The sequence below is a fragment of the Monodelphis domestica genome, chromosome 3 (genome assembly GCF_027887165.1).
Source record: "Monodelphis domestica isolate mMonDom1 chromosome 3, mMonDom1.pri, whole genome shotgun sequence".
NCBI classification, from domain to species: Eukaryota; Metazoa; Chordata; class Mammalia; order Didelphimorphia; family Didelphidae; genus Monodelphis; species Monodelphis domestica.
This window is the reverse complement of record NC_077229.1, coordinates 207,840,715-207,846,752: the sequence shown is the minus strand read 5'-3', so window position 1 is coordinate 207,846,752 and position 6,038 is coordinate 207,840,715. Positions and strand designations below refer to the sequence as shown.

At 37.2% G+C, this 6,038-nt stretch overlaps 1 protein-coding gene across 8 annotated transcripts in view; it reads right to left on the bottom strand.

Moving 5' to 3' along the window:
• PHACTR1 (phosphatase and actin regulator 1) overlaps window positions 1–6,038 on the bottom strand; it is a 670,567-nt gene that overhangs the window by 114,472 nt on the left and 550,057 nt on the right. The window lies entirely within an intron of this gene.

Below are 6,038 nucleotides of genomic sequence, written 5' to 3'. Positions count from 1 at the left end.
GATGATGCCATTTATGGTCTTCTCTTACCTTTTTTTCTATCTGTAAATTTGATAAATAAGTCTTCTATTTTTTTTACAAGTGTTAAATAAAATATTAAATATAATTGATCCAAAGTTATAGCCCTATGGCACTCAAAGAGAGCCTTCCCTCCAGACTGATCAAATCATTGATAAATATTCTCCAGTTATGGTTATTTAGCCAGCTACAAATCTAAATCCAGAGGCACACTGGTAGCATAATGGATAGAACACTGTGTCTGGAGCCAGCAAGACCTGAATTCAACTCTAGCCTTGAATACTTATTAGCTATGTGACCGGGGTTAAGTCACTTAACCTCTGTTAGCCTCAGTTTTCTTAAATGTAAAATAAAAATGATAATAGTATTTATTTCCCAGGGTTGTTGAGAGATTAAATTGAGATAATATTTATAAAGTTATTAGCAAAGTGCCTAATATGTGGTAAGTGCTAGATAAATGTTTATTCTCTTTCTCGTCTTCCAAAGTAGTTATGTTATTATCCAGCCCATATTATACCATCTAATCTATTTCTGTTCAATGAATATCACATCTTCTCATGGAAGGCTTTACCAATTGTTTGCCCTGAAGTCAGGGCCCATTCTGTGTCGATACCATTATTCTGTTTTACTAAATTAACAATTCTATCTAAAAAAGCAAGTTATTTTTGACATAAGAGTGGCTAATTGGTGCAGTGGATAAAGAGCTGAACCTGGAGTCAGGAAGAACTGAGTTCAAATCCAACCTCTGACACTAGGTGGGTGACCCTGGGCAAGTCACTCAATCCTGTTTGCCTAAGTTTCCTCATCTATAAAATGAGCTGTAAAAGGAAATAGCAAACCACTTCAGTATCTTTGCCAACAAAAACCTTAGTGGAGTCATGAAGAGTTGTAAACAATTAAGGAACAAACATTTTGGCATGACTTGTTCTTAAAAGATCCATATACATGCCACTTCTGATGACACAAGCCAGAATTTTAAAAGTTTGATGGCTTTAATTCAGGATTAGACTCTCTCTATAAATTTAATCCATCTAATTGCCAAGTTATTTTCTGTATTTTAAGGGGCTTGGGGAAACAAACTGTCAAAATATGGGGAAATAGCTAGAAAAATTAAAACTACATTTTCTGAAAAGATTACAAGGAAATACTGCATATTTTTATTTATGGGGGGCTCCAGGACCTTCATTACCCTTTCCCTACAGTCTGTCTTTTCCATTAAAATGGCATTAATATCACAACTGAGAGTCCCTAGTTGTTTGCAGTAATGTTACAATGGGTGTATCAATGTTCCATCCTTCATCCCATCTCAGCTTCTATCAGAATTATATACTTGATACAGAAGGTACTTTATTGTCAGGGCAATTAGATAAGAAGCAGGTTCATAAATTCTTCCTTCTAAGTCTCATTTGGCCTTTTGTAGACCTGTAGTTAGCCTGCACTTGGGGCATAGGTATAATCCATGGTCTTAAACAGGACCTGGACAGACAAGAAATTGATAGAAAAGTACCTTTGTATAGAATTCAGAGCATGACCTGAGACTATGGATGTGTGAGAGTATTTAATAACTGGAGGGTTAAGCAGAAAATGCTTCTGAACTTATTTAAGCTAAATAAATATTATGTGTGCCTCTCTTTCTCATGGGTGCCTCTGGGGAGGATAAACTTTATTCTCCCTTCCTTCTGGGCAGTAGTATCAAGCAGATACTTTTCTTTTTTGTCTCCATTCTCTCTGATGCACAAATAGGATTGAGTTGTGAGCTGATTTGCAACGTCTGGGCCTAATTTCAGGCACTGGGATTCTGGTTTGACCCAATCCAATGAAATCCTTTGACAAGGGGGAGGTTAGGGGAGGACTTATATCTGAATCTTTAGGGTTAATGATAAAGGGCAGAATCATAATTTATAGATAGTATTTTCAGTAGATGTGTATTTTGGTATTAGACTAGGAAATGACTACTTTATTTGGGGTTGAGATTTTGGTTTTATTGAAGTATCCTGTCAAACAAGTGTAGATTTTGCCTAGGATTTTAGGAGACTGACTAAAAGAAGAAATCCTCATAAAGCCATTCTTTTGATTCCCCTATAAAAATGAGGACAAAATTCAAGGTTCCAGTGGCCAAACTTCTACCCTCTCTCTTTCTTTTACAGTATAGTGCAAGTGGATAATGAAGAGGCTGAGATAATTGAGACAACATGCCCTTTGTGGACAGAGTAGAGAAACACAGACCCTTGAGGCTAAAGGAGACCTCAAGTCTGAGAGAGAGAAGCAGGGGAAACAAGGAAGAAAAAGGAGAGAAGATCTGGGAGAGAAGGAAGGACAAGGAAAGAATAAAGGAAAGTAGGAAGGAAAAAAGTATAGAAGGAAAGAAAGGAAGGATGAGGGAAAGCAAAAAAGGAAGGAAAAGGGGAAAAGGCAGGAAGGTAGGAAGGAAAGAAGGTTAGATGGAAAGGAAGAAAGGAAACAAGGAAAAGAAAGAAGAAAGGAATGACACAAGGAAAGAAAGGAAAGAGAGAAGAAGTAGGGAAATAAGGAAGGAAAGAGGAAAGGAAAGAAAGAAGGAAGGAAATAAGGAAGAAAACCCCCAAATGTGTACTGACTTACATAACCTTAAGAATGACCACATAGTTTAAGAGACATACATAAAAAAGAACATCACCTCCGGTTTAGCAAGAATTGCAAGACAGATCCTCATGAAACACTCTTAAATGCTAGGGTTACAAATACCAGGGGCAAAGAAACTATTTGTCAGGTAAATTTGTAGTTAACATTGTAACTAGCAATCAACCAAGTTTTGATAATACAGGAAGCCTTCGTGTATAGATAGCACAGCTCTGCCCTGGGCAGGTTCACATTCCCCAGAGCTCTTGTTTACAAGAATCCAGGATGGTTTCCTTCTAGAGATGCTTTTTGCTAATTGCAGGCAAGTGTTCCCCATGTGATTTATCCCTGCTCCTCAGCTGCTGTGCCTGAACCTTACAGGCCCTGTAATCAGGGGAAATCTTGAAAGTTCAAACAAAGCAAAATCGGTGCTTTTCACAGCTGAACAAGGCTGAGCACCACCAGAACACTTAACTTTAAAGGACTGGATATTATTTGTCTGGAGCTCAAAAATAAAGGGAAGAATTTTTAAGTTTTGGAAAAAAGCATCCACTGATTCAGTTGTAGTACAACGCTGAGTTCATAGCTACATGACCATGGGCATGAATCTTTCCATTCCCTGGAGTTACTCTCTTGGAATGGAAGTAATAGATGATTTGCTGACCTGTATCAGTAGAGAGAGTTCTTCTACACTGCAAACAACCCAGGTCCAAAGCAAAAAAAAAAATTAAAAAAAAAAAGAAGTTAATGTTAGAAAGACAAGTAAAAGTCAAGGTTAGGAAGGATAAAGGTTGGGAAAAAGAAGGGACCTCTCTCTTCAGTTGAATGCACAGGGAATTGGAAAGAAAAAGAATTCCCCATTTTCATTATTATCATTTTCAGGACTATATAGAAAGGAGAGCCAAAGCTCAGAGATACTTCTGTCATCCTCTCATTGGTCACATACCTGGAATGAAAACCATTCCAGGAACACATTTCCTCCAGAATGCTACAAGACCATTAACCGCTGTCACTCTCCATTAGTCATGCTTGGTGTCTCTTAATCTGTCCTCTGTCCCCTTTTCAAAATGTCACTAGAACAGCAGACGCTGAAAATACATATACTGGAGAAGCTGTAAGTCTCTGTATGGAGTTCCAGAATCCTTATTTTATTAATTTTTTCACACACAACCTGCAGATGTCTCTGGAGTAATTAGCAACAGAATAGGGTTAATGTAGTTGCCTCATGGTGATGCTGATTCATTATGACTGATTGCTCACTCACATAGATTATGCAAGTCCAATTAAGTGTAAACCCAAAAGGATAGCATGAGACATACCACATGTAGGTATTCTTTACTCCCCTCATTGTCTTTCCACCATATTTTTAAAGGCTGCTGAGAACATTAGGGTAAACCTATTACCCTTTAAATGTTTTGGTTCATTAAGGCTGGGCATGTGGAGGTAAAGTTTACAGATAATAACAACTTGCTATTCCTGGGAAAGAATAAATTGGGCTGGAGAGTTGGGGCTAATTTATATGTCTCTATTCCCTCTCTTACTTCAAAGAAGCCCTGGGTATACCAGAATGATCACTGTGGGCAATTGGATTTCTCCAGGGCTTATATTTAGAGTAAATGTATGCCCCTACTTTTATGAGAGTCCAATGAACAAAAATATGAATTTGCAAGACAGAATAAATGAAAGTATAATTTGGTCAAGAAGTCCTGTCGATTCTTCCTTTGAAATGGTTCTTTCACTTCCAATCAGTTCTGTCCTTTTCATTCTCACTGCCACCTCCAGGCACTCTGCCTGGACTAGCTTCCCATTCTACCAGGCCTCCCTGCTTGTAGTCTCTAAATTCTTTAGATTTAATCTTCCTAAATCACTTCCATCATGATATCTCTTGACAGGAAAACTCTACCAGTCCACTATATAGGAGCATTACTGGACAAAATACAAACCTTTTGGTCTGGAGTGCAGGACTCTTTATTACCTGGTTTTGTCCTAGTAGTAAAATTTAGCTTCTATTACTCCCCAACACACATTCTTTACGAGCTAAGTCAGCATCTTCACTGTCCTTGGAAGATGAAATGTTTATTCTGAAGTCAAAGCTGTTCCCTTCTTTTATAGAATGATTATCTTCTTCCTCTGTATTTAGCCAAACCCCATAAAGATTTCAAGGCCTTTTCTATAATGCCAACCATAATTATTCTAGCTCATATTGGTCTCCTCCTTTCAATTGCTAATATGAATTCTGCCCATCACTTGAGTATTTCATCAAATAGTGTCTTATGTTCTTACTTAATTATTTCTGGTCCGCATGCCATATCTCCATCTAGCTTGTAGAAGGCAGGGACTCTTCCACCTTAGAACTGATCCTTGGTATTGATTCTAAGACAGACAAGGTAAAGGTTGCCTCTTTTGCTGAATCATTTCTTAAAAAAAAACCCTTACCTTCCACCTTAAAATAAATACTAAGTATTGCTTCCAAGGCAGAAGAGTGGTAAGAGGCAATTGGGGTTAAATGACTTTCCCAGAGTCACACAGCTGCTTAATCTCTGAGATTTGATTTGAACCCAGGTCCTTCTGATGCCAGGCCTAGCATTTTATCCATTGTGCTGCCTAGCTACCCCTCCTGTCTCATTTTAGACATTTATTATCCCATAGGAGTGAAATATGTCTGATGAAATGATCGATTCCAGCATAATTCCCTTAGATATTTCCACAAATTTGGTTCACATAAGTTTTGTGGAAGGCTGCTATTTTATGAGTTCTAGCTGGAGAAGAAAATAGCCACTTGAAGAAGTTTAGTTCTTTTAGAGTAGCTCTTCTGAATGCCTACTGAGCAAAAAGCTGTCAGACAGAAGGTCAAATGTTGTTAGCTAGCTTTTCTACTGAGGTGCTACTGGTCTAAAAAAACATCAAAATTTTTTTACACCTTAGTTTATTCCATCTGTAGAATAGAGGAATATTGTCCTCCTTCATCTTAATTTACCTAAAAATTTTATAGTAACATCTGCTTAGATACTATTTGTAAAAATGTTCTTGGCTTTTGCTGATAGGAGATGATACCTACATAAGGCAATCTCATAAAATTGCAAAAACAACTCTCAGAAATCTTTTTTACCCCTACCAATTGACCATAAAGTGATCTTTCTATTCATTTGTAAAACACAGTTAGTTTCTTTACATGAGTAATTTTAATCATTGTAGGCACTTTTATGAAGTAGTACTTAAAAATTAAAATGTAGAAAATGTTTAGGTGGGTATAAGTCCCCAAGTGATTTCACTGTACGTTGCTATTTGGGATTATTAAAATTAGAGGAAAGACATTCTTATGATGAAATGTAATATGAAAAGTAAACGAGACCTTCAGAGCAAAATCTAAAGAGAAAGGTGGAAAATCTAGCTAGATTCTAGCTATTAAACAGAAAGGGAAGAG